Source organism: Ochotona princeps, chromosome 26, assembly GCF_030435755.1.
Source record: "Ochotona princeps isolate mOchPri1 chromosome 26, mOchPri1.hap1, whole genome shotgun sequence".
Classification (NCBI taxonomy): Eukaryota; Metazoa; Chordata; class Mammalia; order Lagomorpha; family Ochotonidae; genus Ochotona; species Ochotona princeps.
In genome coordinates, this window is record NC_080857.1 from 30,789,023 (window position 1) to 30,812,462 (window position 23,440).

At 43.4% G+C, this 23,440-nt stretch overlaps 1 protein-coding gene and 1 pseudogene across 1 annotated transcript in view; one reads left to right on the forward strand and one right to left on the reverse strand.

Annotated features, from left to right (window-relative positions):
* The window catches only part of SH3RF3 (SH3 domain containing ring finger 3), a 309,589-nt gene that overhangs the window by 196,338 nt on the left and 89,811 nt on the right, over positions 1 to 23,440 (reverse strand). The window lies entirely within an intron of this gene.
* On the forward strand, positions 4,892 to 5,522 carry LOC105942466 (serine/arginine-rich splicing factor 10-like; annotated as a pseudogene).

Genomic DNA, 23,440 nt, shown 5'->3' on the forward strand with positions numbered 1-23,440 from the left:
TACCAAAGAACTTATCAAGAGAATCCAAGAGAAGAGATATGGGACAAGGCAACAGTCTGGCCACAAATCAGAGGCAGATAGTTCAGATAAAATCAGAAATAGGGACATCCATGTGTAGCAAGCCTCTAAAAACTTCAGTGAGAATAGGAAAAGGAATTGACTCAATGCAACATCTCTCAAGAATCCAACCAAAAATGAAAAACAGAACCATGAAAGACAAACCCGTAAGCAGTAGAGCACTCATATTTGTAAAGGTCAGCCATCCCACCTTGTGCATTATTTCTTAGCTGAATGGTTGGGTCTCCCACAAAAGTCACAGGCTAGAATCGCAGTCCCTGGTGCGTTGGCATAAGGAAGTATGGTGGTATGATTGAGGGGAGCCCTGGTGAATGGGATTAGTGCCCTTGTTGCTTCTGCCATGTATGGTGCCACCTACGAGCCAGGAGCGGGCTGCAAACATGCTTGGTGCTCTGAAATGGACTCCCAGACTTCTGAACAGTGAGAAATGAGTTCTGTTGCTTACCACTCAGCCAGCTTCTGGAATCTTGTTATAGCAGTCCAAGCAGACTAACACCTGCCAACAGCCTGAAATGTGCATTCCATCCCACCATAAAACGAAGAATTGGACTCAAAGAAAGGAAAATCGGTCCGATGGTACCACAGTCCTAGCCATACAACGGAAACGGAAGCCTCTTGTTCGCTTCACCACACTGTTTCCTGCAACGTTTACTGTAGTGGCATCATTTCTGTGTTTTCAGAGCATTTCCTCAGCCCAATAAGCACTTCCTAGGATGACGCTAAGCACCCTGGATTCCAAGTCTGAGAGTCCTCAACCTGGGGGACTGCAGAAAAGAGAGAGAGACCCCTTGTTAAGCAGCCTTAACCAGAAAATCTGAAAGTCGAGGAAGGGCGGCAAAAACAGCAGTTTACAATAAGTTTCCTGAATTGATTAGTATCATTACTGTGGACAACTTCAAAGGAAAATCTCCATGACTCTGGTCTCTGTTCAAGAGTAAGAAGCACATATGAAAAAAAAACTATTAAGTTATTTCATACACTGAGCCTTAAAATTGTATCCTCAGAGTCCAAATTCATTAAGGTATTCGAGAGGCACAGCTGCCTAAGAAACATCAAAATTAATGTACCTTTGATTCCCAGTTGACACTTGGGACAAAATTATCACTTCACACAGGAAGAACTAATGTGCACATTCCGATTGCCAGAATAGGAGGATCTCATTACTGAGTCCACAAACGCTACACGGAAAACGAAACTGATATTTGAGCAGCAAGAGGGAAATCTGCAGACCAATGCTGGCCTCAAGCTGGGGACAGGTGGAATGATGAAAGGGCCAGGCCTCACCTTGACCCTCTACCCTGTTCTGTGTCAGAAGACCTCAGAGTCACTGAGCTGACACCAGAGAGACAGAGTCTGACATCAACAGGAGCGTGCAGGCAACCCAGCTGTGCACTGGCAGAGGCGCTCCTGGTGTGACAGCCTGCGGGGGCCTCCCCTCATCTGAGTGCCGGACAGACCGAGCTCTGGCTCGGACCCTTCTGCAGAGGCCCAGAACAAAACTTTTAGACTTGTCAACGGGATTCCATCTTAGAGCAGAGATGGGAAGATTGACGCCCACCTCCAGAAACACCAATACCTGCTTGCAGGCTGAAGCCCAAGACTCACCTTGTCATTGCTCTAACTGCCGAATCCCATGTGGACCATGCCTGACATGGTCCATGCCATAGCAGGAAAGTCAAGGACATCTCCCACCACCCCACTTCAGCAAGAGAGCTGTTCTAATCCCCTAGCCCATGCCTTCCCCAAGGACAGCAACAAGGAGAGACATGTCCAGGTCCCCACTGAACAAAAATCTGGACATGGGGGTTTCACATGGCCTGGACTCGGGTTTGAGAAACCATGAATTTCTTTTTTTTAAATTTATTTATTTATTTATTTATTTTTAAAATTATATTGTTGACAATCTTTACATAGTTAATTACGGTAAAAAGGTTGAGGGGCTATAGCGAGGTGTTTCCTTTTGTATCTGAGGTAAAGGGGGATATTGAGGGAGAAGCCCCACCCAGTTTCCCACCCACCCCAAGTCCCGGATGTGGGGCATGCTCTGAGATCCTTGCTCAAGTGAGAAACCATGAATTTCAATGCTGCCAATGATACCACTCCCAGCTTTCTTCCCTGTCTGCCTCAAAAACTGTGGCAATATTTACAAACTGGTATTTTTGAGTTTTCCTCAGTCTCCAAGGTTATTACTTGAAAGAGCTCTCATCTTAAAAACATAGTTCCACAACTTAAGGCCTTATAAATTTAGTTCTCTCTCTCACGTTTGGCATTTGTTTGGAGACAATTCCAACACATCATGAAGACAAAACTACATTCCAGAGTGAATAACAGTACAGATGGTTTTGCCTAAAGACTTAACACAGTATTTATTTTCTTAATACTTCCAAGGGTTTGTATATTGTAAGTCAGGTACTGCCTTGCTGAGCATCTCCTAAATGTACAAAATGCACATTTTCCCAAGGAATATTTTACATAATGTTTAGTTGATTTGTGTGTTCTTCTTAAATGTTTTATGTTCCCTTTATGTTTTAACTTTAGCTCAGGTTAGAATCCATTGTTTTTTTTTTTTTTTGGTCCATAAATAGTACATCCTTCCAAGAGTATGAAGGAGACAATAAAAACAGCTACGGAGGGTTTCACTAAATTTTCAGTTCAAGAAAACTAGTGCCTTCATCAAAATTTCAGGCAGTCTGGGACCAACACAGCAGAAAACGCTCTGCTGACAATTACCCATCACAATGTTTAATGAACATCATTGACTGTAGAAGCTTCCACTATAAGCAAACAAGTTGGGCATGGGGGAGCAGAAAGGGGTACCTGTACATGGCTGTTCCACTGCATCTGTAGCTGGTGCCAACTCCACTGGTGATCTCAGCCTTCTTTCCCTCACCCACTCACTTCTTCATTCATCCATTCAACCATTTATTCACTTAGTCACCCTTTTACTAACTTGCTTTCCCACTTCTTCATTCACTTGTTCAATCTTGCAGTGACCAGATACCACAGTGGCAATCAACGATCAGTGATCAGAGCTCTATCAGCAGCCAGGTGGGAACGGGAGTTCACTGGGAGCTCAGGAGGTAAACCCAGGCATAGAACTGCCCATCCTGTTGGTTTGCTTGATTTGACCACAAGCAGAAGCAAAGTGACAGAGCCCAAGAAGGTGGGTGCTGGAACAGGGTAGATTTCATGGATCAGACCCATACCAGTGCCACGTTGGGTACCATTTTGTGAACTGAGGAAAAGGATCTTGGGGCTGGAGGAGCAACAGCAAACCGTCCATTAAACAGAGAGAGAGCACATTTCCAGCTTCACACATTGCACTGGTCCCACAGGGAAGAGTATCAACATGGCATCCTACAGGTTCCACCCAGAGAGGTCCGGGTGGCTACCAGACCTAATGACCACAGATTCAGACCCCCCACCAGTGCCACACTGGGTGCCATTTTCTGCACTGAGGTAAAGGCCTGGGCAAGGATGCAGCGGGGAGAAGGTTTGTAGGAACAGCAGTGAGCTGTGCAGGTGCTGAGCCAGGAGAGAACTCACTTCTGGTTCAAGTTAATGTGCTCATCCTACAGGGAAACAGTACTAAGTTGACATCCTATAGGTTCCACCCAAAATGGGTCTGGGTGGCCTCCACACCACAGTCAGCCAGCCCAGAAACACACCAGTGCCGCCCTGAGCACCATTTTGTGTGCTGAAGAAAAAGATGTGGGGCTGAAGGAACAACTACAAGCTGCAAAGGCATTAAACCAGGAGGGAAGTCACTTCCAGTTGCGTATTACACTAGTCTCACAGGGAAAATAGCACTGACTTGGCATCCTACAGGTTCCACCCCAAACAAGTCTATGTGGGCCTCAGACCTAACAGCAACCAGATTCCAGCAAGACCAGCACTGCTGACAATCCACAGATTGTGTCTCCCTCACAATGGGAACTCCTTGAATTGGGAGAAGGAGAAAGGCTGTGCAAGCAACAGTTCAGCCACACACAGGATCACAGCAAGTGGAAAGTAGTGACCCAGAAGCTAGGGCTATAGAGACTATGGTGAAAACCTAGCACAAGAGCCCAGGACTGAAACTCACTGGAGACATTGGCACAAGTGAATGCCAATGAAGAACTGGGTACTGAACCACCATCAGTAAAATCGACCTGTGGACAAGTGGGCAACACAGCTTAGAAACCAGCCCCAAGGAGAGGAATCTTCTACACAATATTATGGACGCCTCCCCCACAAAGCAGCAAAAGACTCTGTCAACCCCAGAGTTAACTGAAGAAGATATTGAAGAAATGGGGATAAAGAATTTTAAAAACTTGCTATAAAGGTACTTAACAACAAGAAGCACATACAAGAGTTCAAGGAATTTAAGGAATATGTCACACAGAAAACAGCAACACTGAGGCAAAATCAAGCAGTTATTAGAAATGAAGGACACAACAGAGCAAATGAAAAATTGAGCAGAAACTCTCGATAACAGAATGAATGAGGCAGAAGAAAGAATCTCAGAATTGGGAACTATTTCTTTCCACAATGTGGAAACAACAAAAAATCAAAAAGAGGAACTGAGTCAAGCTAAGAACAGCCTTCAAGAATTAATGGACATCATTAAAAGAATTAATGGACATCTTATATTTGGACATCCAAATATAAGAGTTACAGAAGTTCCGGAAGACATAGGTTTAAAAATCTATTCAAGTGGGGCTGTGTATGAGGTCATGTGTGAGGTTGTGCCAGGCAAATGATTCGCTGAGCCCATTACTGTCCCCAGCCAAGACTCTTGCTGGAGCCATGCCCTGCTACCTGCACTTTCTAAATGTGTCCCTTCATTAGCAACATGTCGGATGACACCAAGTCTGAAGATTCACAGTATGAGTTTGGTTGCTATGGTCCTATAGTTGATGTGTATTTTCCATTTGATTTCAATATTGCCAACCAAGAAGATTTGCTAATGTTCAATTTGAGGCTATTCCTGATGCTCAAGATGCTTTACATAAGCTGGACAGAACATGGATTCGTGGCATCAGACTGAAATACAGCTTGCACAGCGGGACCAGGAGACACCAAACCAGATGAAAGGCAAGAAAGAGAGAACCAGGTACAGTTCTTCAGGTTATGATACTTATGACAGATATAGACATTCCAGAAGCCGAAGTTACGAAAGAAAATCAAGGAATCAGTCTTTTTATGACAACTAGAGAAGATCCTACAGTTCTAGAAACAGTAGACCAACAGCAAGACCTTGCCGTGGCAGGAGTCATTCCGACGATGATAGAGTCCAACACACAAACCGACCTTTCTTAGGATCTAAATCCAATTCAAGAGCACAGTCCAAGTCCCAGAGTTTCACACTTCGTTTTGAAGCTTATGGCCCTCCAGCTGTGCATCTGTATCCAAACCACCTCCCTGGTCATGAGGAGGCTGGCTCTTCACACCTTTCAATGTGAGGAAAGAGGTAGGTCTCATTCTCAACCACACTCCCCATTTTCTAGGTGATTCTGCGGTGCCAGGAAATGCAGAATAATTTGGGGAAAGGATCAGTATTAAGCAAGAGGCATCTTTCCGTCTCTGATTATCAGGGTCGCTGACTACAAATGAGGAATACCCTTAACCACTTGCAATTTTTAGTATTTCTCTGAAAGGTCATGCTAAGGCACTAAAGTAACATGTCCAGTCTCATTTCATAATACAGCTGCCAGCTTTTTAAAATCTCAGACTGCTTGCTTATCTAAGTAATTCTGTAGGAAAATGATTCCTTTTAAGAGGAATATTTTTTTATAATTTTGGTTTTAGACACCTAGGCCTTGCTTGTGAAGAACAAAAGCATGGGTTTTAGACACTGCAGAATGTGTCTGAAGGATTGATTCTAGAAACTTTCAATATTTATAGTACTTTTAACTTTCATTTCTTTGTTGTTTCCAGTTTAATGTTCATGTTCTGCTATGTAGTCATTTAATGCTAATTCCTTTAATTCTTTTTGGATTTTTCCAGATTTATAATTTAAACAATAAAAAGTACATTTAAAACTATAGCAATAGTTTGCAGTTCTAGAAAAGAGGAAACCTGTGGAGTTAAACTTTCTATTTTCTTTCTTAGATAAGCTTCTAAAAAGGTATTTTCATGTGTTTTTTTAAACAAATATTGTGTATAACCCTTAAAACATCAGTGTTCAAATCAAAATAAGACCCAGCTTATTTTCTGCTTGCTGTAAATTAAGCAAACATACTATAATAAAAACAAAATGAAAGAAAAAATATACTCAATTAAATAGTAAAAGAAAACACCCTTATTTGGGAGAAAGAATTCAGAAACAAAATACAGGAAGGGTCCAGAACTCCCAATAGGGTTTACCAAAAGCGATCTTAGCCACAACATATGGTAATCAAGCTCTCTTCAGTTGAACATAAGGGAAAATCCTTAAATATGCACATGAAAAAAAACTCAATTGACCTATAGAAGAACCCCAATCAGACTCACAGCTGATCTCTCACAGGAAACTTTACAGGCCAAAAGAGAACAAAGGGACATATTCCAGATTCTAAATCGAAACATTTGTCAGCCCAGAATAACATACCCAACAAAGCTCTGTCTTTGGAAAACTGCCCTACAAATGATATTTAAAGTTGTCCTGTTGGCAGAGAAAAGGAATAGCACCTACCAAAACCAAAGGCAAACATGGAGAACATCCCAATAAAACAACAATAGAAGACTAAATTTAAAACATGAACAACCCATTGCTAAAATGACAGGACCAAATTACTACCTATCAGCATTAACCCTGAATTAAATGGATTCAATTCATCAGTCAAGCATCATAGATTAGAGTATTGGGTCAAAAAACAAAACCCATCTATCTGTTGCCTACAGGAGACACATCTCACCAACAAAGATACGCGGACACTGAAAGTGAAAAGATGCAAAAAGATATTCCAGGATAATAGGAAAGAAAGACAAGCTGGTGTAGCCATTCTTACATTAGATAACATAGACTTTGACATGAAAAATATTAAAAGAGATGAAGGACACCACATAATGCTCAAAGGATCCATTCAGCCAGACGGGATCACTTCACTGGTTTCGTAGGATGTTTTCTTTTTATCTCTAATTTTACTTGTTTTTTTCTCTCTTGCTTTTCTTTGCAAGTATGGCTACAAGTCTGCTTTGCTCATCTCAAAAAATGGTTCTTTCTTGTTGCAATTTGTAGGTTTTTAGTTTCAATTTCATTTATTTTTGCTGTGATTTTATCATTTCTTGCTTCCTGTTCATTTTATAAATGAGTTCTTGAGACACATTATTAGATCATTTATTTGAGATATTTTGGTTTTTTGTAAGCACATGTTAAGAATGTCTCTATAAATACTGTTTTTGCTACATCTCATGGGTTTTGATACTTTGTTTTTATTTTCAATTTTTCAAAAAAAAATTAAATCTAATTAATCTCCTTAGTGACACTTAGGTTATACAGTGACACTGTTTTCTTTAAGAACATTTTTGTTTAATAGCTGAGTAGTATTCCATGGAGTAGATGAACCATAGCTTTCTTATCCAATCCTCTGTTGATGGGCATTTTGGCTGCTTCCATGTTTTTGCAATTACTGTTCTTTGTGGCCAAATGGGCCAAACTGGAAACCATAATGCTAAGGGAAATGAGCCAATCCCAAAAGGTTAAATACCACATGTTTGCCTTAATTTAAGATGATATGATGTTATGTATAACATCTTATGTTATGAATGTTATATGTTGTGTATAAACTAAAATTGAAATGTCAATGAGGTGGTCACAGAAGGTGGCTAGGAACTCGCATTTACTTTTAACATATTGGTTACTCATTACTATGTCAATTAATTCCATAACGATGTAAATTGTTGCTGATGGTATGTTGGAGCTTTTAATTGACTGGGATGATACTCTGCTGGCTCTGTCTTCAGACCAGAAAGGGTATACCTAAGAAGCCGTTGAACTTGACTGGACAATAAGATGCTGGACTCTATGTTTGGTATACGCTTGCAATGGGGGAATCTCAACTGAACTTGAGCTGTGGTTATGCAATAAGGTGGAGGAATCCACCATGGTGGGAGGGTTTGGGGAGCAGTGGGGAGAACCCAAGTACCTATGAAACTGTGTCACATAATACAATGTAATTAATGAATTAAAAATAATAAATAATTTTAAAGAAAGAAAAGAAAAAAACTGGAAAAAAAAAGAACATTTTTGATTTTCTTTTTCATTTCTTCAGTATCACATTGGTCATTCTGTAACATCTTATTTAACTTCATGATGTTGTAAATGTTCTATTTTTGTTCCTGTTGTTGATTTTTTTGTGTGACTTTTCATTTAAGGGGATGTACAGTAACTGTGTAATAAAGACCATCATATCCAGATGTGAGGATACAATGCAGTATGCATCTCTATTTACAAATCATAGATGGACTCCCAATGACACTAGTAAATACATTTTAACAATAGGATGCTGGACTCTCTGCCATTGTCCATGCCTGCAATGTCAGGACACAATTAAATAGCAGAATGATGGACTTATGACTATTTAAGAAGGACTATACTATTGTACTAGTATAAGGGGAGAATCAGTGTGTGGAGGGGAGAGGACTTGAGGAGAGATGGGGAGAAATCCAGAGTCTATGGAACTGTATCAAATAATAATAATAAAGATATGAAAGTAAATAAGTAAATTTTTTAAAATACGCATTGAAAACAGGAGAAAGGTTGCACTACAGGAACGATTTCATATATTTTTTTTTTACTTAAAATGTCCCAACGTGCTTTGTCTCTTTATCAAGCTCTTGTGGCTCAGGCTGACTTCTGTGGTTTTGTGTTTTGGTTGGATTCTTAGGTCTGAGGCAGACTGCTTTCCAACAGTTTGTTCTTGCACTTGGCAGAAGTACTGACTTGTCTCATTGATTTCTTGTCATCACTGAATGTTAACTAATCTTTATTAATGGACTAGACAATGAGACTTCTCTTGATCTTAACCTTTATTACTAAGGTCACTTATTTTATAAATATATCATTTTTTTGTTTTTTTTTTGTTTTTTTTTATTTGAAAGTCAGATATACGGAGAGGAGAAGAGACAGAGTGGCCACAATGACTGGAGCTGTGCCAATCTGCAGCCATGAGCTTGGAGCCTCTCCCGGGTCTCCCATGCAGGTGCAGTGTCCCAAGGATTTGGGCCGTCCTTGACTGCTTTCCCAGGCCACAAGCAGGGAGTTGGATGGGAAGTGGTGTAGCCAGGATATGAACCAGCATCCATATGGGATCCTGGCGCGAGGAATTTAGCTGCTAAAGTCAAGGGTCCCTCTAGTGGGGACCAGAACTTGAGGTGTGATATCCGTGCCCAGAAGAAATTGGGACCAGGGGATGTAAAGGCAAGATGAACCAATGCACACTTCATTGAATTTTACTGGACAACTTATACCATGATTTTGGCAGAGCAAGCAGGCGGATAAAAGTTACTAGCTAACTAAACAGCAGCATACAAGTTACTCTAACAATAGATCACAAGGGATTTGGAAAACAATCACCAGGTCTCAGGCAATGGGATAAGTAAACATGAGTTACAGGAACCAATACCAGTAAATAAACATATCTAACTAGAAAAGGAATCTAACAAAACTTTGTACTCAGATATGTTCAGACCATAATCACTAAAGGAAGGAAATGACAGTGAAGACACCTCGCACCTGTCCAGGCACGCTTTCTCAACAAGGTGGCCCACAATCTCAGCAGGAAGTCTGCTTTCTGCCTAATTCTCAGTCTGCCGAGAACGTTTGATATTCGGGGTCCTTAGACATTTGGTGGTCTGATTCAGAGGGCAAATCTCCATAATTAGCAAATCCCAACAGCTAGACCAACTGCACTGGGTCCATAAGGTCACTTATTTTAAACATAAGTCATTTCCACAGATGCACTCAAGTCCCTTGGCTAAGATAGCGTGGTGTTTGCATGGAGTGTGCACAAGGCTACTGGGAACTTTAAATCACCGTAAAGCTGTGTAATTCCTAATCCGATAGAAATGCTAAGTAAACAGGTGTGCATTTAGGGAATAATTACAAGTGCAGAAGCAGTTTTTTCCTGTTCCTTCCATTTTATGATTGGTCGAATTCACAGGTGCAAAAACCACACTGGGCCAACTGCATATTTTTAGAGACCCCTTCCTCTGATGGTCTCAGGGTCTTAGCATTCTTTTTACTCAAAGGAGAGGTATGGGGTTGTTGGAGACAGGGGAGCACAGGCTTGTTTATAACGAGCTCCTGGGGTGGGGGTCTGGAGTCCAGGAGAAAGCCGTGACCTTACAAGAGGAAGAGAAAACTCCAGGGGTTTAGATGGGCAACATCCAGACCATGATCTATGTAAGGCCTTATCAAGGCAACCTGAAGAACAACTCAAAATTCAGTCTACGGTAGGCTGGTTTTTAAGCTGATTGGTTTTGTGGCCCATGAACGATGTCATTAATGCCTAAACGTCCTTGGCAGGAAATGGTTTGACAGGAGAAAGCAGGGAACTACTGAGAGCTGGGAGGGAGAGAAGGCAAGAACAAATCCAGCTTATCCTCACTGCTGTGCGTGAAATGCTCAGGCTTTCTGCGGAGATTACAGATGCCACAGGCTAGAGAAAGAGACTACAGTGGAAAACCCTCTGTCCATAATCCAGAGCCCTGGAGGACCACAGGATGGGCCTGCCTCCTAAGGGCACTAAGAGAAAGATGCCTCATAGCATATCCAGTATCCACACGACACAACACCCTGAATGCACGTAAGCCTGTTGAGAACAAGCACTTGGGCCAGCAGCCCAGTGGTCTCTGCTGGCTGAGGTGCAGCCGCCCTCATTAGCCAGGGAGCCTTGGGAACTGGAGTGTGAGCAGGCTGCCTTGCCAAACTCACTGCACCCAGCACGTCTGGGGTGACTCACTGCAATGCACTCCTGCTGGCTGAGTAATCCTCACCTCCAGTTTGTCCGGGCTTCAAAGGAAACCATGAGAAATCCCAGGAGCAAAGCGTGCTGCTGCTGGGTGGGGCTCCTGTGAGCTGAAAGGCAGGTGGCCCAGGAGCACAGACCCCACAGGGCCACCAGCTCCTCCCCAGGTACTTCTAGTTAAGCTGTGGTGTTTGGCAGAGCAGTCTGTCCCTAAAAATCTATGACTCAGCTAAGAGTACTCTCAGACGCCATCGTCCTTCCTTTGCCTCTCTGATCTGGAAGATCAGATCTGGGCCCCGCCATCAGCCACGTGCTTGCAAACAGTGTTGCCTGTACATTAACTCCGGTCCCTTCCCATCTCCCATTCAGATTTCAAGAGCAAACAAAGGTCCCAATTCTCTTTAGAACAGTGCAGTTCATTTGATGAGGAAAATGTTTACTTCACAGGGTGCAAAGGCCCAGAGATTCACTCCTCCTATGTTTCCTTCCAGTTCGTTTTTGTCTAAAGGAGTGACTACTTCAGAAATGACCTACTGAAAACCTTAGCAAAGCAAAACTACACCTGCCAATTACCAGACAGGTATCAAAGCATCCTTCATAGAGGTCCAAGAAAACAGCATCTGTGTGAGCAACCACGGCTGCCAGTCTGTCATTCACTGTGTTTCTGCTTTTGACTCTCTGCTCCATTCTGAGCACCTCTCCGGGTCCCAGGCATGGCAGCCATGCAGGAATCTGGAGGGGAACCTTCAAGTGCTCACAGCACCCTGGGCTCTGGCATGCTCTGGAAATCAGAGCTCCTGCAAAAACCCAGAAAACCTCCTTATTTTCATTGCTTTTTCATCATTCCATCCACACGTAGCTTCTTTTTATTCTCCATATACAGGAAAAAATAGAAAAGCTTAACTGGAGGGGACTCCCTCAGCTGTCAGCTCTGCACCCCAACTCTGGGCAATTGTGAGCACAGGGTAGGGCCTTGGTAGCCTCTCAGAGAACAGAGAAGTGGTCTGCCCAATGGGGCAGCAATGTCACCCAGGACAGAGCCCCAAACAGACTGCTTGCTGGCTTTGGCCAAGCTTTCCTTCAGCACCTAGAGAGGCAGTCCCGGGGACAAAAAACACTCACTGGCTGCTTGGGGACAGGTCTTTCTGTAGCCTGTCTTTATATAGTTAACCCTTGGGTCACTGAATCCTTTTTAAGATTTGTTTAGTTTTATTAGAAAGTCAGATATACAGAGAGGTGGAGAGACAGAAAGGAAAATCTTCCATCCACTCCACAAATGGCCGCAATGGCCGGAGCTGAGCCGATCCAAAGCCAGGAGCCAGGAATTTCTTTCCAGGTCTGTGGATCATCAAAATTTATCTAGAGGTTGCTTCTCCCCAACTGTCCTTGAGTTGTGTTCCAGCCGTATCTCCTGGGCTGGAAGCATGGATCATCGCAATATTTCAGTCTTTCAGGGGGCCTTTAAAACTGTGTGGTCTGCTTTCTTGGGCCAACGAGCCACCTGCATCACCTGTCTTCAGGATAAAGAAACCAACAAGCAGGGGAAAGACACTCAGGATCTCCTTTGCTCAGCTTTGACCTTTTCCCATTTTGGAAACGGCTTCTGGTGAAAGCATTGAGTACCTTGGTTCATGTTTCTAAACAAAGCTCTCACCATCATCTAAGAGTATGTGAAAAAATAACCATAACAGAATACACCACAACAGGCACTGACCCAGGAAGACTTTTTCCCATGCCCAGGGTGTATCTCGGAAGAGGAGACCTGGAAGCCACAGACAGTTCACATCCATGACAAGTGCTTCACAGGGAAATCTTTGTAGGTCAAGGCACCGTCTAGGCATTGCACCTCTCAGTCCTGGCCTTGTCCGGCAGAAAGACACCTGCGCTTTAGGCCCAGAAGAGTAGCTCATTAATAGCAGGTGCAGGTAATGACCTGAGGCAGATAAGCAGTTAGCTTAGGGACATGAGTTGGAAACCACACTTGCCCTATCCTATGTAATTCTAACCACCAACTGTCAATCAAATGACTCCTTCCCAGCAGACACTTCACCTTACCTTGTACCAGAGGGGGAAATATCATGTAGTCATGGCCCTTTCGAACCTCTCAGAGTCCATGCCTCCAAGGACTCTCTCTCTCTCTTCCTGGGGATGCAAACGGTAGACAGAAACTTTTCTCCTGCCTTTCCCTTCCTGGCTCATTCTATCCCTGAACATGGCCCATGTGGGCGTGATTCCCTCACCATTTGCAATAAACTTTGTAAGCCCTAGTTGCACCTTACTTAAACTACTTTTCAAGTCAATAAATAAGGGGGCCAAACGCAGATCACTACAGTAACACTGCAGTCATAGTCAGTTTCCATCAAAGAAAGAGATGAGCACCACCCTCCCCTGAAACAGCCCCTTTATTAATCATGAGAAGTTTAAGCCCAAATATTTCTAATGCTTGTAAGAGTGGGCCAAAGTGAACCCAGCCCACGGCTCTCTACAGAAAGGACAATGCACATAGGAGACCTGCTCCTGGGCAACTGGGTCTTCCTGGTCAAGCAGTGGGGAGAAGGGATACTCCTTCACGGGGTGACTGTGTGGATGCCGTGAGAATGACGAACAGTCTGACCAACGCGGTCATCAAAGCCCATACTCCCTCATGGATGCCTGGACTACACTGCTTCAATCTTCCACGCTAGACATGCAGGGCCCTCCTGTCCCTGCAGCAGCATGGCCCACATCCACAGAGCCTTTCAGGTCCAGCTGGGGCCCTCCTCCCAGGAACTGCTAACAACACACATTACCAGGTGAGCAGGTGGCCCATGTGTCGCATACACCTGTCTTCCTGGTCTCATTCACACAGTCCATTCACTCTCAACAGGGCCCTTTCATGCATTGTACCTGGCCACGTTAGTCACCTAACACACATAAAAAGCATCTGCCTTGGCCCCTAAAGGTCATAGCCTGAGGAAACAGGAAGGAGTGTGGGAGAAGAAAGACCATGTGGCTAAGATTCTTGGACCACTTCTCTTTAACTGCTGGCTTTCTGCATAAGCACGCATCTGGAGGGAGGCCTCTCCTGCAATGACAAATCTGGAAAGCACAGGTTAGATGGTCTCCCCTCTCCCCGCAAACTGTGTCTCACTGATCTGGTTGCAAAGCTCCACTCAACAAGATACAAGGCCAATGGCAGCCTGACAGGCAAACAGCCTAAACGGTAGAGTGAAGCTTCCCAAGGTTCAGCCACCGTCCCCTCAAGCCAAGCAGACTTGGGGGTACACTGAGAATGAAGCATAAGGTGCAGGGAACTCAGCTAACAACTCAACCACGTTTGCCTGGGCCCTTCAGAACTTCTGCTAATGAGTAGGACTGCTCAGCAATATTTACTTACTCCTCTGGCCAGAGACCTGACACAGACAGATTTCCCTGGGAAGTTAGATGTCATAGGAGAACTATCTCTGGTCAATAAAGACATGAAGGTGAGGCGAGTGCAACATTCAGGCAGAACCTACAGTGACCAGTGTGCCACCTGCCAATTTTCTCTCAGTAGCCTGTGACCTGGGAGACATCAGCAAGAATGAGAGTTCCTCTCTTCTCAGAGAAACTTTAGGCAGATATGCAAAAGGAGTCATCAGTGTCTCAGCTACTGTCAGTGTGGGCTCTTTGATGCTAGAGCACAATGAACCCTTGTCTCACCAACATGATGATGCTTTGCATAAAACAGGAACACCTACTTGAGTGGTCTGCGCCCTCTGGCCCATCATTCCCCAGAACTACTTAAAAAAAAAAAAAAAACAAAACACCGGATCCATGATAACATGTGGTCAAAGAAACTTAGAAAAAGTGCTAATTTTATCTCCCTCCTGAAAGCCCACACAGTTTAGGTGCTACGAATCCTGCAGTAAAGAAGCAGCTTCGCTTTAACCAACTCCTCCACCCCAATTAATGTGCTCTTCACAGCAAACCTACAGTGAGACAGACATGACTGCAGTCCATTCAGAAAAGTACATACAGATGTCAAGACATGAACATATCCTTAACAGCCAATCAGTAACAGGAATCCCAGTGGCCTATCATTACCTAGAATCTCATGCTATACCTGTTGTGGTATACTTTATGAATAGTTGGTTTCCATTACGCTAAGGGAAATGAGCCGATCCCAAAAGGTTAGATACCAGATGTCTGCCTTCATTTAAGATGCAATGATGTCAGTCTGGACAATAGTACCTGTAAGTGGCAATATTATTACAAACTCAAACAGCCTGTATCACACACAATAAGATATTGTGATGTAACCAATGAACCAGCAATCAAGGAAAGACAGACTTCCTGTAATCTACATCAAAGAACCGAAAAGCCTGATAGGCTTTTAATACCTCATGTTATTCCGTAATGGGTAGGGAGAGCAGAGAAATCTTCCACCTTCTTAGAGTGTGTGAGGAAGATGTTAAGTATAACCTATCAAGAGTCTAACAGAAAACTCACAGACAGCAGACTCGAACCTGCATTAGACATAAGCAAAAACTATAAAGGTATACAATGGGTTCCAAGAGCAACCTTGACAGCCCTTTAACTGGAGGTCATATGCCCAGAGCAGAGGGGGACCCCAGAGTGGTATAGGAGGACAGGAAGAGGCTTGTATCCCAACCCTGGAGACTCCTGGATCCTCACCAAGGACTACCAGTAAGGGCACCAAGGGCTATATCCCAGCTGCTAAGGAGATTACAGGGAACTGGAGAGCTCTCACAGGCCAAGAACTTAGAGGTCATCCATTCCCTATCAGAATTCCCACACAGGATGGAAGCAGCCCAGATCCTTCCTCACAGGATCTAATGTCATCAGAACAACAGCCAGGAGCCCTGAGCAGTCCTCAGAAACAGAACAGTAAACTTCCTTCGGGACTCAGGAGGGGAGCTTTCTCTGGTCCTAACTCAGTTCCAACTTTGGCTCCCCACCCTCTCTTGCAATGACCATCAGGGTCGCTCCGGAACCCCCACCCCAAAATTAGATCAGATAAACAGAGACCAATAAGGAAAGTTTAAAACAGACAGGAAACAGTCAGTTTGGATTCCCCTATACCTAACTAGGTAGGATACAAAGATTAGTTACTCCTCACTAAGGTATTGAAGATTTCTCTGCACATCCCTCCTAAAACTCTTCTACTCCTCAACTGTTAACATATGGTTTGTTTGAGGTATAAACCTGTTTGGACTATCCTAAATTTCGTGTAGTTCAGTAGAAATCACACTTGAATACTTTAAGCTGCTAAATATATAAATGAAAATAGACACAAGACAGCTGAATAGTACCATGCAACTATTTCAAGGTGTATAGCAGCCAGTTGTGTATAAACTAAAATTGAAATGTCAATGAAGTAGTTATAGGATGTGGTTAAGAACTTGCATTTTCGGGCCCGGCGGCGTGGCCTAGCAGCTAAAGTCCTCACCTTGAACGCCCCGGGATCCCAGATGGGTGCCAGTTCTTATCCCGGCAGCTCCACTTCCCATCCAGCTCCCTGCTTGTGGCCTGGGAGGGCAGTCGAGGACTGCCCAAAGCCTTGGGACACTGCACCCGCATGGGAGACCCAGAAGAGGTTCCTGGTTCCCAGCTTCGGATCAGCGCGCACCGGCCCGTTGTGGCTCACTTGGGGAGTGAATCATCGGATGGAAAATCTTCCTCTGTGTATATCTGGCTGTAATAAAATGAATAAATCTTTAAAAAAAAAAAAGAACTTGCATTTTCTAACATATTGGTCACTCAGTACCATTTCAAGTAACTTCATGATGTTGTAAATTGTTGAAGTTGTGTAGGGGCTTTTCATTGGAGGGGATGATATTCTGCCAGCTCTACTTTCAGACCAGCGATGGTTTCTCAATAAAATTGTTGAATTTATCTGGACAATAAGATGCTAGACTCTCTGCATGGTGCATGCCCGCAATAAAGGAATCATGACTGACTATGATCTGTATTACTGTGACAATGTGGAGCAATTCAACGTGGGGGGAGGGTTTGGGGAAGAGTTGGAAGAATCCCATAGCCTATGAAACTGTGTCATAAAATGAAATGAATGTAGTTAAAAAATGGTATATCTGTTGTAGGAAAACCCTTGGCTACTATTACAACGAAACACACTATCACTATTTGATTTAGTAATCCGACCACGGAACTATTGATCCAAGTGAAATGGAAACTTAGGTGTATATGAAAACCTTTATGTGAATGTTTATGGTGGCTTGTTAACAATTTCTCCAAACTGGAAGCAACACCAATGCTATTCAATATTAAACAGATATGCAAAGTGTGGCACACCCTAACAGAAGAGTATTATGCAGCAGAAAAAAGGAACAAGCCATTCAAAGACACAAAAACATGCTATGCTGAGAGAAACCAGACTCCAAAGTGACATGCAACCTGCCCCTATTCATTGAGCATCCTGTGTACTGCATGACTAAGCAACAGAAGGTCAAGAAGTGGCTGCCAGAGACTGGGGAAGCAAGTGTGAAGGCAGTCCCAGGCTGGCAAACCACAGGCTTGCATGTCACGCAGCTGCGACTGTGCAAACTCACACATGTACATTCTACTGGGTGTAAGTTACACTGCCATAAAAACAGGTGCTATCAACTCAACTCCAGGCATAAAACCCAAGGCTTGGTTGCATTAAGCCATCCTCTAAGTATCAAGGAAGTTCCATTGTTCAGCCAAGATGATCCGACACTGCTCAAAAACATAAGGTCGGTGAATCACCCTATTCAAAAAGGAATAGACAGACCGGGAGGAAGGGATAGGGCTTACTTCCAGGTTCTTCAAAAAGTCGTGGTAATACAGATTATGAAAAACCTATGCATGGATTTCAAACTTTAGGGGCAGGCCCTTAGCCTGGCAGATGAGGTACTAGGTTGGATGCCTGCACCCCACACTGGAGTGGCTGAGTTGGAAACCTGGCTCTGCTTTCTGATAATATGCACTTGAGGAAGCAGCGAGTATGTGCCCGTTCAAGTAGTTGGGTACCTACCACCTGGCATATGAGACCTGGGTTGAATTCTCAGTTCCTGACTTCAGTTTGGCCTAGCTCTAACCAAAGTGGGCCTTTGTGGAGTAAGCTAGCAGATGTGTATATTTATTTATTAAATAAATGAAATGTAGAGCTTTTGTGTGAAAATAGACTTATCTTTTAATTCCATTTTCCACAGAGTTTTTGAGGTCCCCTCCTACTCATCTCCTTTTTTGATAAAAGCTCACATTATATCTAACATAATGCAGAGTGAAGCACCAATCCTGAAGGCATTCAAAGATATGGTATAATTACCTCTGTTTAAAGGAAGGCAAACTAGGACTCAGAGACATAAAGCAATTCAGCCAGGTAGTAAGCGATAAAGCACTAACTTGAACCATATCTATAATTCAGCAGCTCGTCTATATCACTTTCCACTCGGACGGCTAAAATCAATAAGGCAGATAATGGTACATATTGGCAAGGATATGGAGAAATTGAAATTCGCAGCCTTTGGGGGAGCAAGTATAAAACAATGCAATCACTCTGGCAAGTCCTAACAATGAAAAAGACTTACCATAGGAACTTGCTATTCCACTCATAGGTACCCCCTCCAAGAGAGATATAAACAGAAATGTACATTACACGCAAATAGAGCAGTCCCGTGGCCATCCTTCAATGAATGTCTAAGTGGACAGACACAATCATGTAAAGGAGGATGACTCAGTGACATGAAGGACTGGATGTTCTTGCATTTAATGTGGTGATGGCTTTGTTTCTATGCACACACGGAAAGCCACTGATTTTCACAGATTCAGTGGGAAAATGATAAGGTATGTGAGTTGTATATCACCAAAGCTGCTTTTTAAATGGCATATACTCACATAAACGGATTTTAATTTTTTTGCATTCAATCAATTGATCATTCAATTCCATTTTCTGCAAACCTTTCTGAAGTGCTCTCACAGAAAATTCTACATTACTAAAAACTAGTAAGACGAGAGCAAGGAAGTGAAGATCTAACACAACAAATAAATCCCAAATGCTTTGTAGTTGTCTTTAGAAAGCACAGTTAAGACTTCATTTGGAAGCAGACTAAATATACTAATTATATTTTTACTTAGGCTAATGTTAAAATTAGTATTCAGGTCTCAGCCACATGTCAGCTGAAGCGTAGGGAGCCAGCCTACTTAACTAGCAGGTGGCAAGACGAGCCCCTCCACCGAAAAAAGAAACGAGGCATAAACCCCCATGGGAAAAATCAATGAACAGATAATGATATGCACTCTTGGTAGATCTTTCTGAGGCTGGCTAAATAAATAAATAAATAAATCCAAGCACTCCACACTGCAGTATGGGTGAGATTTGGTCTGAGGCTGCCAGAGCTAACCTGGTGATAACTGCATTAACCTTCTCCCAGGAGAGTTCTTTTTTGATTGCAACACACTTGTCAAAATGTCATCGAATTAGCTTGCCTCTCCCACCCCCACCCACCAGTTCCTTTCAGGGACAGACCAAAGAGCAATAATTAGAGCAGGAAATAGCCTCTGGACCAGTAACTACGGCGCTTGACAGTTCAGCGAGGCCTCTGCACAGATGCTCTGGCCAGCTCCTGCAGAGGGAGAAGGGGAGGAGGCCAACCCCTGGAGACCTCCTCCCAGTCAGAGCAGAAAGCAGGAATTGTGTGTCCCAGAAGCCGGCTCTGCCACTCTGTCTAAATGTTGGCATTCAAGAACACTGAGGATTAATTACACATAACGAAGTGCCATTCTGTCTTGCACAGTTCAACCTAACTCTACCATGAATGAGTCTGACATTTCCTGCCTTCCTCCCTGCCTGCCCCTTAGCTGACATGGCAAAAATCCCCGAGAGGGATTCTTATTGGCCACTCAGCTCCTAGGGGCGTGAGAAATTGAGCGGGCCTATTTTGTCTCCTCTAAAAATAACCATATTAAATATATACATACACAGCATGATTATCAGCATTTAAAAAGGCAGGAGACTAACCAAATTGCCAGGTTAGGTCGACCATATCATCAGAGCTGTACAGCTGGCTCCCTACTGCATCTTCCTACTGACGCTGGAAGGCAGAGCATTTGTAATGGCTCAAGTTGTTGGGTTCCTGCTATCCACACAGGAAAGCTGGATTGAGTTCCTGTGTCTTGGCTCCCTGCTCCTACATCAAGGGCAATTAGAGAGTGAACCAGAACATATAAGTTTCTTCCATCTCATTCTCCGATTCTCAAATCAAGTAATTAACTAATTCATTAAAGGCAGGACCTTCCAGCACATGCCATAACTTGGATGGACATTAAAGATCTATGCTATATGAAATAAGCCAGATTCAAAAGGAAAGAAAAATGGTATGACTGCAGTTACAGAAGACATGCAGATATTGCAATCATATCTTGTTTCCTGGGTGAGGCTCTGCTGATTCTGGTACAACTCCAAGGAGCAAGTTTCTTACTACGTCTAGGAACTGGCGTAGTAAGTTATTGCTCAGGAGTGTGCCTTTTAAAGACAAACCCCCTAATCCTCAGCTCCTATTCAAATCACCCCGCCACACTCTGGGTCACTGTCCACCTGCCCCCCATCACCTCAGGGCCAGACTGACAAGCTATTGCGAGCCAGAAAACCCCAAGAAGACAGTGTCCCAGATGGAATCCTCGAACGAAACAGACAAACAAAACACTAGTGAAAAACCAAAGATACATAAACAGACTATGGACATTGCTTAAGGCTTGGAATGTTCCTTATCAATGCATGCAGTTAACTGGAGGGGAATGGAAAAAGCGAAGTATCCATCCACCAATGGGTAAAAAAAGAAAATGTGGTACGTAATGCAATGGGCTGTTACTCAGACATAAAAAAAAAAAAAAAACGATGAATTTTTGTAATTTGCAGCAACATGGATAGAACTAGTGGTTATTACACTGAGTGGCATAAGCCAAGAAGATAAAGACAAATATCACACAATCTGATTAATACGTGGATTTTGAGATGTAGATGGTGGTTACCAGTAGCTGAAGAGGAAGAGAGGAGAAAGAAAAGTAAAGAAGGAAGGAGAAAGTTTGATTTGATAATATGAGGTTCTATCTAAACAGCAGTGAGTAGTTTTGAATTTTTATTGCATAAATAAGATTCCTGTGTTGTATATTTCTCTATTTGAGAAAACTGAAAAGATTGGGTTTTAGATGGTTTCACTGTAAAGACATGCTACATACCTAAAAGAATAAATGTATTTACCCATATTTTTACCCTTAGATATTATGCAACATATACAAGGAAACACAGTAGCCCCATAAATATGTATGTACAATGTCAAAATTTTTAAAGCTTAGAATAAAAACAATAGGGGAAATCGGTATTTAGAAATAGCCCATACTAAAAAGTGTACTTTAAAGGTGCCAGGCTTCTGGCAGAGAGCTCCCCAAACCCTGGCCACTCTCTGAGTAGCAGAGATGCCAGCCAGATCTTCCATTGTTCTATTTGATCTGTGACTCCGGTTCCTGATACACTACTCTCATCTCTTGGCATTTCTTAGGGGACAGGAATGTCTTTTCTTCTAAGGAGGTAACCCTTGGTGGGCTCTCAAATAGAGCTGGTTACCAGAAACACCACGTCACAACTAGAAAGTTCAAACACTCAGTGCCAGTCCCTACTCCAGGATGAACACTTGAGTGAATAACTGACCATGTCCACATGATGTAGCCTTGTGGCCATACCAGGACCAACCCCACTAGTCAGGAGCTCCTTCACTTGGGGGCCTTCCAAACCTTGTCGTGTGTGCCTCTTCATCTGACCATTCACCTGCATCTGTAATCCTTTCTTAACAAGACAAATTAGTAAAGATAACTTTTCCTGAGTGCTGTGAGACATTCTGGCAAATGACCAATGTGAGGAGGGTACCATGGGAAGCTCTGAGTTCTTGCATAATTTAAAGCAGAACTGAACCCTCCTCCTGCAGGATCTGCAGGTAGACAGACTCAATTGTAAAATCTAGTATTGGTCTCCATGGGGAAGTAGAGGATTTCTCATTGTGACATCACCCACGCCTCACCATCTTGTGTGAAAGGTATGTGTACTATTTGGAGTGCCTGAAGAGGATGCTGGTTGGTTCTCCAACGCAGATGACATGCGGAGAGAGAGCACTCATCGCCAAACATTTTCAGATTAACAAAAGATGCTGTCTACAACACAATTTATTGCACCTGCTTATTAATGAAACAACAAAGTCCTTGAAGGATAAGCTTGGAAAATTTAACACCTGCCACCAGCACATTCCTGCAGGTTATGACAGTACTTCTGACGGTATTATGTGCAAGTGGCTCACTATTTCCTAAACAACGTAATCCACAAAATGATAATTCAGCCGTTAGAGACCATCTGTAAGTATCAGAAAACAGCCACAGTGTCCTTGTCTGGGTATCACCTTCCCACAAAGAAAAAAACATAAAGTTGAACCCACTCTCTTGCCTAGCCCATTATCAATGGGTGGAAAAATCTCAGACTCCCAGGTGTTGTGGGATGTTCTAGAAATGAGAGTTACCAACATGGAAACCTACTGATAACAATGACTGCAGACACACAGAGATCCAGGCCAGAGCCTCCAGCCCCCTAAAGGGCCAACAGTGGTCACCAGAGTGAGGGGAATTCCAGGAAGGAGGTGATGATTTCAACTGGTGGAAGGGAGACTCACACTGGACTCAAGTGACTGCAGAATTCTGGCATTTACAGAAGAGTAGACAATACAACAGGCAGAAGGGAGTTGGTCCACGAAGCCAGTGGCCATGGCCAGGCAAGCACACCCAGGAGCACCACCATGGATGGTTCCCAATGTCTTCAGTATCTCCACTCTCGGAATGCCAGTCACATGTGTTGTTTTACTTAACGGTGACTTTTTCAATATCTTACTTTAGTAACTTCCTGAAATGCATGTGTGTCATTCACCTTCCCTCCCTTCACTCAATCTCAGCCAACAGCCACCACTGTCCTCTCGGGTACTTCTCCCACATCCTCAGCTCCCAAAGCCTAGGTGGGCTCCACTCATTGGAAACTGGGGGACCTTGTCTAAGCCAATGACTGCCCCAGCAGCCAGCTCCCACATCCAATCACAATAAATCTTGCAGGTTCTAGAGCTGCTCTAGAAATCCTCAGAAAACAGCACAAAGACCCTAACACCATCCTTGCTCCTGAGAAGACACCATGGAGCATCCTTAAGTGAGGCAGGCCCAGGGCTGGCAAAGAACCAAGTCCTGATCTTTTGTTACCTAAGCCACTACATCATTTCTTTTCTTTCCTTGGTCTGGCTAATTTGAGCAGTTGTCTCTCACAAGTGTCAAGACCCCAGTTCCTTTCCATCAGCAGCCATTTCTCTTAACGAAGCCAGAGCCTCCTTAATGACAGGAAGCATGTCACACACATCTGAGTATTCCCCAAGAACCAGTACAGTGCC